Genomic DNA, 11,019 nt, shown 5'->3' with positions numbered 1-11,019 from the left:
TTACTACTGCTACCACTGATACTGAAGCTGTTACTATTACTATAATATTACTGCTGCTTATACTAATACTTATACTAATACTTCTACTACTACTACTACTACTGACTACTACGAGTAATATTGACTGCTACTTATACTATTACTGCTGCTACTACTACTTATATATTACTGCTACTTATACTAGTCACACAAAGCACGGTTACATCGGCGACGGCGACATCCTGTGCACATACCATGCACGCACACATACACCCACACGCAACCGCACACCGACACGCAGTTTTTGAAATGTACTTGGAAAAGGTCACATTCATCTTGAACCGGTCACAAATAGTCTCGTCCAGGTGAATGGAAGTTCATGTGCAATGTTTCGATAAAGGATGTTATGCGTGCCATCAAAACAGAACAGTACACAGAACAACTCCATGCCATGCTCTCAGCACGCCTTTCACATCAAGGAAAGCATAATTACAATCGCAATTTGGCTTCCTTTCGGTTTACAATGATCAGGATGCCACTAGATAGCCTCTGCTCGCTCTCCATTTAAACAAGTGCTTTCTCTGTGCATGGGCATACATTTCTGTGTTTATATGAAGTTTTGCTGTGTGTGTGTCGTTGCATGTGTGTGCGGCTGCGTGTGTTTGCGCGTGTGTTTGCGCGCGTGTGCGTGTAGTTGCGCGAGTGTGTGGTTACGCCCGTGCGTGGTTGCAGGCGTGCGTGCGTCTGCGTGCACACAGCCCTCCTCTTGAACTGAGGGGCTGTTCCCCATGGGGTCCTGGTTTTCTCAAGGAGAGGGGCGGCTGGCACACTCCCCACTCCCCCCCTCCCTCCCTCCCTCCCTCCCTCCCCCCCCTCCCTCCCTCCCTCCCTCCCAGTGTGGAGCATTTCCTTTTCCTCCCCCTTCCTTCTGAAGTGCTGCCAGCATCACGGGGGGAATTCTCGAGCGCGCCGGGCGCTCATGTACGCTCATGTGTCCTCGGTTGCCCACCAGCTGCTGCCCCCAACAAGACCAGTAAAGGGGGCATCACATTCCTCATGAGTGGGGGGATTAAAAACATGGGGGCTGGTTGGAGGGGAGCAACACCACACATTAGGTTGAAGGATCGGAGAGAGAGAGAGAGAGAGAGAGAGAGAGAGAGAGAGAGAGAGAGAGAGAGAGAGAGAGAGGGAGAGAGAGAGAGAGAGAGAGAGAGAGAGGAGAGAGAGAGAGAGGAGAAGAGAGAGAGAGAGTGTGTGTGGTGTGTGTGTGTGAACGGCTTTTTTGCTCTGCCCTGTTAGTGCTCCACGCCCGCGTATGCCAGACACGCTGGAGCTAGTCACCGGGCCAACTCACACCCACCCACCTACCTCACACAATATTCCCGCAGTCTAATTTGCAGATTGATGTGGTGCCTACTTCTGCTCCCTCACTGCTAGGATTCCCTAATCCAAAATGGTGGTGGAGAAGAGCGCTTGTGGGCAGCAGGAGGCTAGCTAACTATCCGGACCGAGCTGGAATCAGCTTTCTGCGTGATGATAACACACACACACACACACACACACACACACACACACACACACACACACACACACACACACACACACACACACACACACACACACACACACATACACAGATGGCAAAATGTAGGTCGTAAGTGATGGTTAAGTAAGTGTCAATGGGGTAAAGGTTCAGGGTAAGGTATGTGGTTTAAGGGTTAAGGGTTATTGTCCTTTGTTTCTGCCCTCCAGGTACGTTCTCTTTCTCAAACTGGGATGTCTCTTCTTGTACTGCACTACTCAGGTCACACTCAATGAAATCGCTAAAATACCCAAGCCAATCCAACTGCTATAATACTCGAGTCATCAAATTGCTTGAAAGCCCTAGACCCAATACCGAACAAATCGCTAGAAATCCGGAGCCAAATCAAATTGCTAGAAATCTCGAGCCAATCAAATCACTAGAATACCTGAGCCAATCAAATCACTAGAATACCCGAGCCAATCAAATCGCTAGAATACACTAGGCAATCAAATCAGGATAGCATTACATGCCAGGTGTTTTTGTTTGTTGGGCGTGGCAATACGTACAGCCCTGAATACGTGCAGGGAGAGGAGGTGTTCAACAGACTGGATGCTGGGTATGACATCAGAAATGGGAGACCCATATATACACTGAAAGTGGAAAACCGCATTTAAAGTTTAAAATAGAACTAAGAAGGAAATCGATGATCTTGGTCTCATTTCCAATGTGTTTGTAGTGAGGGGTTTGGGATAAGTATGCCCAAATGACACCGTCAACATGAATCCATTTCGTTTGTCAATAACGCATGCCGCCTCCCTGGAACGGATACCTTCAGGAAATATTGTGCCAGTGCGGAAACAGTTTAAATAATAGAAAGGTTTGGATCTTTAGTCATTTTATACCATTCAATACCAAGAATTCTGCGGCTGCAGCTACTAAAGGAAGAAAATACTACTACAACTTTAAAGCCTTAAATCGACAAGGGGTTGTAGTGGAAAAACATTTGGTTTTTCATTTGACATGCATTTAAATGCTTTTACAATTCACTTACATCAATTACAACTGTGATTGCGGTTTAAACGACCAAAATCACACATTTTCCCCTGGACTCGAGGACTCAGCAATGGATCATTGGATCAACCGTAAAAAAATCCAACGACAATATATTTATTATATCTCTCCTTTATGTCTGTGACATGACTGTAGTTTATACCCCACCCTCCTAGCCTAAGGGCGGAGCCGGAAATCACAAACCACAGCTGTTGACGGCTCTAAAGCACGGAGGTCACTGATCACACATTGATGAGGATGATGACAGGGATGACGAAGATAATGATAATGCTGGTAGTAAGCATGTTCTTGTAGGTGAGGACTATGAATAGGAGGATGACTGTTATGATGAAGAATAATAATGCAAGCATGCAAAAAATATATATGTAATAATAATAATATGACAACAATGACTCATGATGGTGTACAGGGGACTGTGGACCATCTACTGAACCATTGCGGTAAATCCACCGTTCAGTCGCCCAAAGTCGAAGGTAAAGGAACCACGCCTCATCCAATCCCCATTGAGCTCACAGCGCGCCGCTACGCTCAGCGGGTTTAAGTGTTCGCCATGTTTCAATGAGGACGTCCCCCGGATGTGGAGACGGAAATCTTAAGGCCGTTTTGTCGTTACTCATCGTTTTGTGTAGTTTATGTTTTTTCATGAGGGAACGGATGTGCGTTGATGTTTTTTCATTTTTTTCCTCCGTGTTCGTTGTTCTCCCCCCAGTGCTGAGTAGCAGCTGAATCCATTCCGGCGCTTTTATTAGCGTGTGTGTGAAAAAAAAAAAAAAAAAAACACTGAACAAAAAAACGCACACGTTTTGCAATGCATTCTCCGGATGCGAGCCAAGAGGAGCTCAGCTATTTTGGAGCTGCGGGGGGGGGGGGGGGGGGGGGGGGGGGGTAGGCAGGGTGTTGGGGACAGGGGGGATTGGAAGGCAGTCTCTCGCTCAGTATCCAAACACGGATGTGGGGGATGTGGAGGCTAAATGTGGGCCTTTGTTCTTCGCAGCCTTCCCGCCACGAAGAGGTGCCTTTAATATTAACCACTCCCGAACCCACTGAGGAACTAGATATACAGACAGAGAACATAGAGGCGCTCAGAGCCAGAAACTGTTCCTGTTACAGTGTGTGCACCTTGACATGCCCAACGCACACACACACATACAGAGGGCTCTTTGATAACACCCACCCCTTGGCATCCCAAAGCCCCCCCCCCAGCTCCCTGTCTGGTACGCCGTGCACCTCTACAGAAGTACTATTACTAGTAGTATTACATAATAGGGTGTTTGAGGGAAAACAGGGGCATACATGGAACGGAGGAGAAGGGAGAGAGAGAGAGAGAGAGAGAGAGAGAGAGAGAGAGAGAGAGAGAGAGAGAGAGAGAGAGAGAGAGAAATAGATAGAGTGAGGGATGGTAGTTGAGAGTATGAAGATGGATATGCGAGTGAGAGAGAGGGAGGGAAGGAGAGAGAGAGAGAAAGGAGATAGGCATAGAGGGGAGAGGGTAAATGTTTATATGAGTATATGAGTATTTCAGTGAGCTATGTGAGGTAGATCGAGCAACATCGAGAAAGAGAGGGACAAAGAGCACGTGCGTGAGTAAGAGAAACGGAGAGGAAAACAAACCAACAAAGGTAGCGAGTGTGCGAGAGAGAGACAGTGCAAGAGGTGTATGATTGTAACGGGGGAGGGAGTTGGGGGCGGGGGGGGGAGACGGTGGCTCCCCTCAGCGGATGGGTCGGAGCTTCATTTGGAGGCAAGAGGAGGCAGAAGGGAGGAAAGAGGACAGAGAGAGAGGAGGAAGAAGGGACCTCGTTATAAAGCCGACCCAGAGCCAGGGAGCAAACGGCCTGACGCTTTTGTTCAAGGTCAAACGCATCCCAGAGGGTCACAGACGTTGGGAGGGAAGGCAGTGATTACAGCGACGGCGGCCGGTCGTTTAAATATGCAGGCAGGGAACAGGGCGCTGAATATGATGTCAGAACGTTGGATTTGATTTGTTTTATTTTAAACGTGGGAATTAAATCGACCGTAACAATTCAAAAGTGTAAATTAAACGCTTTTACACTTCTACCCCTCTTTGACATTTCAATTAAAAAAATTAACATGGATTTACTACCTCTGTATTATTTCCCATGCATTCTTTAAATACATCCATCTTTTGATCAGGGAAAAATACACCATCACTTTGTGTTACCACCATTTATCCTGTGAAACCTTACTGTCAGGTAAGACAGCAAATAAATTAATAATGACTGAATTCTAAGCCACCTGCTAAGCTAGCGCCCACACTGCTAGGCGACTTTGCCGAGATGGATTTGTTCATTATCGAAGTCTGTAAAATGTCAAACAGAATGGCTTAGGGCCAAGTTCCCAGAGTCCCGGAGACCTTGCTTTTGTCCGGCAGCCAAGAAAGCTAATATTCATCACGTATTGAGCAAAGCAATAAGTCACAATTATTCAGTGTTCAATGGTGGCTATATTGCTTGAACGATCAATTGATGATCATAAATAGTTTTTTTAGTTGTTTGAATAATAGATTTGTAATGCACATACACACACACACAGATTATGTGTTGTGTTGGTCCTTATATGTTACATACATTTGTATTCTGCCTATAAAGGTTTGAAATGGTAAACATCTCTCCATTTTGGAGAGATCTCTCTCTCTCTCTCTCTCTCTCTCTCTCTCTCTCTCTCTCTCTCTCTCTCTCTCTCTCTCTCTCTCTCTCTCTCTCTCTCTCTCTCTCTCTCTCTCTCTCTCTCTCTCTCTCTCTCTCTCTCTCTCTCTCTCTCTCTCTCTCTTCACATCCCTCTCACTCGCTGCTGAGAGCAAAAAATCTTGAAACCCTTGAACCTTTTTTTTTTTTCATCCGAAGCCGACGTCAACATACGTGACTACTCTAAAGTCATGGTAAACGCCATCCCGCCAATCAAAGCCCGTGGAGCGGCCTGGTTGCGATGGCACTCACCTATGGAGCATTATTCGACATCTCTTGACCTTCTCTAATCTCTATTATCTGGCCTGGCAGCTGGGAGCGGCGCACCGCTGAAGTGTGTGTGTGTTTGTTTGTTCCATGAATATATAATACACAGTGGAGAGGCACTCTCTGCTCCCCAGGGTCAACAGCAATTGAAGCACATGCACGTTCACATACGCACACATGGGCACGCACACACACACACACACACACACGCACACACACACACACACAAAGTTACACTACAAACCTGCACAAATATACACACAGACACACACACACACACAAAGTTACATTACGCACCTGCACAAATATACACGCACACACACACACACACAAAGTTACACTACACACCTGCACCAACACACACACACACACACCTGCACCAACACACACACACACACACACCTGCACCAACACACACACACACACACACACACACACACACACACACACACACACACACACACACACACAAGCATGCAAAAGCACATAAATACAGGAACTCACCCAAATATTGTCCTGGTTCTCTTCCCACTATCTTAAACAAAATGAAAACATCAGACTATCTTGGGCCAGTTGTCTTACTCGCTGACGGGGATTTCCGATACATTGTGCATTTAATTGTGAACCAAAATGCAAATTGAGCTTAATGAGGTCTGGGCAGCCAATGCAGCGTGTGGCGGTGTGACAGTGTGTGTGTCTGCGTGTGTGAGCCTGCACGTATGCGTCTGTGTGGAGGGCACGGCAAGGCTTCGCTAGCGTTGTACAGCGAGGTTTTGATATGCTAATTGAAACGTCTTGCCAGGTCGTCCCCTGATCTGCTCGTCTACTTTCTCATTACGCCCGCTGTCGCGCTGCTGCTCATCTCCCTCGTTCCCTCGATATACCATAGACTCGCCTTTCTGTCTTGCTTTCTTTCGTCCATTGATTCGTTTTTTTCTATCTCCTTTATCTCTTTCCATCCTTTCTCTAGCTCCTTGCCTCCTTCCCTATGTCATTTCCCTCCCTCCCTCCCTCACCTCCCCCCCCCCCCCTCCCGATGTCTCCGCCACAAGCGTCTCCCATGATAAATACAAAAACAGCCGTGAGAAATAATATTCTTCCAAATCACTGATCCCTCCCCCAGCTCCGCCTATAGTGGTGTTGGTGCACATAGTGTGCACGTTTGTATGCGCTGTTTGCGTGTGACGGTGATGGGGATGGTGGTGATGGTGGTGGTGGAGGGGAGAGCATCATCCAAGGCGAGGCCGGCGCCACATGAAGGAGAAAGCCCATAAAGACCTGTCAGATTAGCCGCGCCGGTTGCCTCGGCGTTGCTCACCATGTATTGCTGTTGGTACTACAGGTGGACGCAAACGTGGGCCCAGACACGTGCCCTGCATCCTGATGAGGAGCCGCACCACGCCGCTGTCAGACCACATCACACTCCATTAGCGCTCACCCCGGAGTCTCCCTCTGTGTGGGTCTGTGTGTGTGTGTGCGTGTGTGGTGTGTGTTTTTATGTAAGTGCTTTTGTTTTTAAGGTGTGTGTGTGTGTTTTGTGTAAGGGTATGTGTGCGTTTGTAATGTGCATGGTTGTGTTGATGTGCTGATGTGTGTGTGTGTTTTTATTTATGTACAGTATGCGTGTGTGTACGCGCACATGTATGTGTTTTTTTGTCCATGTAAATTGGTGTTTGGTTTTGTTCACATTTGTATGTGTGTATGCATGTGTGTGTTTGTTAGTTAACGTGTTTGCTTATGTGTGCGTGCACAAATGCTAATGCTCATGGATGTATGTACTTTCACTTGACACGTCGTAAAATGAAACAGCCAGGGTGCTTGCATCCTCTGATCCATTCAGTCTTTTGACCTGAAATCAATTTCCATACATTACAGCTGCACTGATCTTTCTGTCAATGTTGGCGCTAGCCCTTGCATGAGGCAGTATCTCTCATCCAAATCCCCTTGTTTCTACACATTTCTTTCACCATACTGCCTCTAACTCTCCCTCACCCACTGATTCCCTTCGTCTCTTCATCTACAGTTGGGAGTTTGCCCCCTTGAGTCCCCCCCTCCCCCCCTTCCACATCTGTATTCAATGCCTCACTGGATCTCGCGTCACGTGCCACCCGTGGCAATCCGTGCTCTTTGAACTGCTCCCGAGCAGCCCAGGCGAGATGTTTCAGAAGCCAAACCTAGCCCCTTCCTCTTGTGAATATTAAAAATATAATTAAATAGTTCTTGACAAAAGACGGAAGGGAAAAGCACAGAAGTGTTTGCCAAAACGTGGGAACAAAGTGATCGACTGTTTGCCGTTGGATGCTGAGTCAGAGTTGGGCGAAGGGGAGGAGGGCTACGTGTGGAAACTAAGATGTTGAGGAAGAGGTTATCGACTCAATGGGCCGTGGACCAGAGTAGACGAGCCCTGAGAGAAAGGTCCACAAGAGATTTGGGGTGTTTGTTGTATTTGTACCATTTGGAAAATTCCATCTATTATTTGTTTTGAACGCATTTATTTTTTATAAATCTCTTATTTCAATATCAACAAATCGACTTACAATCTGATGTGTTAGCGGTTAGGGGTTGAGACAGCAGGAACATACACCCTTGGCCACACGCTTAGAGTGAAAAACTGTTTTCATTTATTCATTGTAAATTGTAGGTACTGGGTTTGGTAAGTTTGGTAAGACCTCTGCTCGGCTGGTTTGACCGGCAGGACTTTTTTCTACAGTTTCTGCAGATCGTTTGATCAGAGGAGTCAAGCTACTTGCTTTACTTCAAAAACAATCCCAGACCCAGACTCCCTTTCTCACCACTATTCGCTCAATAACTTGAACACTTCACTCTATTTCTGGCAGAACGTCAGCCTCACTTTTCACCCACTTAATTCCAACTCAATCTCAAGACTTTCTCCCAGAGAAAGGACAATAGCTAATGTCAAGTGATCCCTCTTAGTTGGCTGTCATCATCACTCGGTCACGAAAAACTTGAAAGGAGAAAGGGAGGAGGTCATTTTTCCGCAGAGTGGTGCTAACTCTAGCATTCACTAGAACCGTTTGTCTGGTACAAATAGCAGTACGAAAATGATACCTCTCAGAATATTCGTGGTACAAATGGGCGGTCATGTTTTTTCGTTTCTTCCGAGCTCTGTCTTTTCGCCCAGGGGTCTGTGTGTATTGATGAGAGGAAGGGACTAAAACAACGGTTCCACCCCCAAGAAATAACATGGATGGATGGATGAATAATCATGATCGATGGGTTACTCTATGAAAGCTGGCAGTTCCCCCTGAAGAAGAGCGAGAGAGAGAGAGAGAGAGAGATTAAATAATATCCAAAAGAAAGAAAATAATGAATGAGTCAAGAAAGAAGAAACGCAGGTCAAGAAAAGGACAAAGACATGAAGATTTATAGAAAGAGATATATAATAATTGTGAGAAAGAGGTATTGAACCCCCAACTCACATGCGGGACGGGACGCAACCAAGGAGTCAGTTGGTTAAAAAGCAGGAGTCGGCTCAGAGAGTTGAAGGTTGCAAAAATGGTGCCGGTTTATTTACAGTGCCCAAAAAGTACAAAAAGATGACACAAAATAATACAGCCTCTCGGCAAGCTGTTGCATGTCAAATGCCCGACCTTTTTCTCCTCCCATGTCTCCCCATTAAATAGGCCTACCAATCAGGGCCGATTGGGAGAAACCACTGGGATAGGTGACACATCAATATCACATGATCACTCAAACACCACAAAACAATAGCCCCAACACTATATGTTCATCAAACGATGCATACCAATATATACACACATACACACACACACAACACAGTCTTTGATAAATAAATCACACCAACCATAACGACACTCAAAGTACAAACGCTACCTCACCACCCCCGCCATTAGCAAACCAAATGAACTGTCCCGGAACAGAAAATAAAGCCCTGGTTCCCATGCGGCACGCGTTCCCCATGGACCAGTTTGCCGGACGGACAGGAAGAAGGGTAGTTGACAAACACATGTATGTGTGAATTATCTAGCATGTTTGTAAATAAATGGAGTGTATTAAACTGTGGTGCGTGGTTGTTTGTAGTGTGGTGCTAGGTGTGCATGCAAAAGGTAAATGGCTAAATGGTAGCATCTGGGGAAATGCGACCCTCGCTTTTCACAATAATGCTATGCATGACAATAATACCAAGGGATGGAGTGAGAGAAATAGAGAACAAATGAATGCAGGTAAATGAAAGGACAGAGGGAGGGAAAAACAGAAGTAATAAAGACATGGCTAGTAAGATTTTGCAGGACAAATTAAATGATTGACAGAGAGGAAGAGTGAAGAGATGAAGGCGTGACAATGGAAGGAGAGGAAGAGACAAGAACATGAGGGGGATTTAGAGAGACGGATAGACGAGGTGTGCAAGACGAACACAATGAGATGGAGAGAGAGAAAATGAGCCCATGTAAGGAGAGAGGCAGACAATGGCAGTGGGAGTGACATAGCGCCAGCTGTACAAAACAATGAGCTATTCAGCAGAAAAAGACAGCGACAGCGAAAATTTGGTTTCTTATATATATATAAAGAAAAAGCATGAGTGCACCATTGGTGAGAGGCACTGCCGTTCGACCGCCGGGAGGGGAGAGAGCTAAATGAAACGCCACCCTGGGGATGGAAAGAGCCTGCACCAGGAAAGAGAGCAGGTGAATGGATGGATCGAGAGTTCCTGAGTGACTCCCTCAAGCCCCAGGCCAGGGGCATGCACACACTGCCTCTGCTCCAGTCGATGATAGCAGCTTTAAACACACACACACACACACGTGCACACACAATCTTTTGCACACACACACACACACACACACACACACACACACACACACACACACACACACACACACACACACACACACACACACACACACACACACACACACACACACACACTGGGAAAAACACATTCACACACTCAACAATCATATTCTACTGGTAAGAAAATTTGTTTGTCATTAGTTAGGAGTGACCATATAGACCAAGCCCTCACTAAATGGATCGTTTGTTTTCTTAATTAGATACCTTAATTAACCCGTTGGATCGACAGCAAACAGCCCAGATTAAGTGTTGAGCCTTTTTTAAACTTTTAATTAATTTAGTCCCTTTTTGTTGTGCTCGTTTCGGTTTTATATCCCACTTTTCCCTCTCTCAATCTAGCCATCGATCTATACACCAATCCATCTCCTGAGGCTCAACGATGTATAAAGAGCAGAAATAAACCAGTAAGAAATTATCTCTCTCTCTCTCTCTCTCTGGGTGGTCCATCTATCTTCCACATCGCCTCCCTTCCCCTCGCGGTCTCTGAGTCCGTGGCCGCTCCCCTCTGCCCCATCAAACCACTAACACCAATCATGTCTCCTTCTCCTTCCTCCCTCCCTCCCCCTCCATCCATCTGATCATCCTTCTCCCATGTCACCACCATCACCCTGACCGCTATGTCCAAGACCACAACTACTC

At 46.3% G+C, this 11,019-nt stretch overlaps 1 protein-coding gene across 1 annotated transcript in view; it reads right to left on the bottom strand.

The window, feature by feature from the left end:
- Positions 1-11,019, bottom strand: part of nrxn3b (neurexin 3b) — a 108,544-nt gene that overhangs the window by 60,094 nt on the left and 37,431 nt on the right.

This window comes from Gadus macrocephalus, chromosome 21, assembly GCF_031168955.1.
Source record: "Gadus macrocephalus chromosome 21, ASM3116895v1".
In the NCBI taxonomy this organism is placed as follows: Eukaryota; Metazoa; Chordata; class Actinopteri; order Gadiformes; family Gadidae; genus Gadus; species Gadus macrocephalus.
This window is presented reverse-complemented; position numbering and strand designations above follow the sequence as displayed.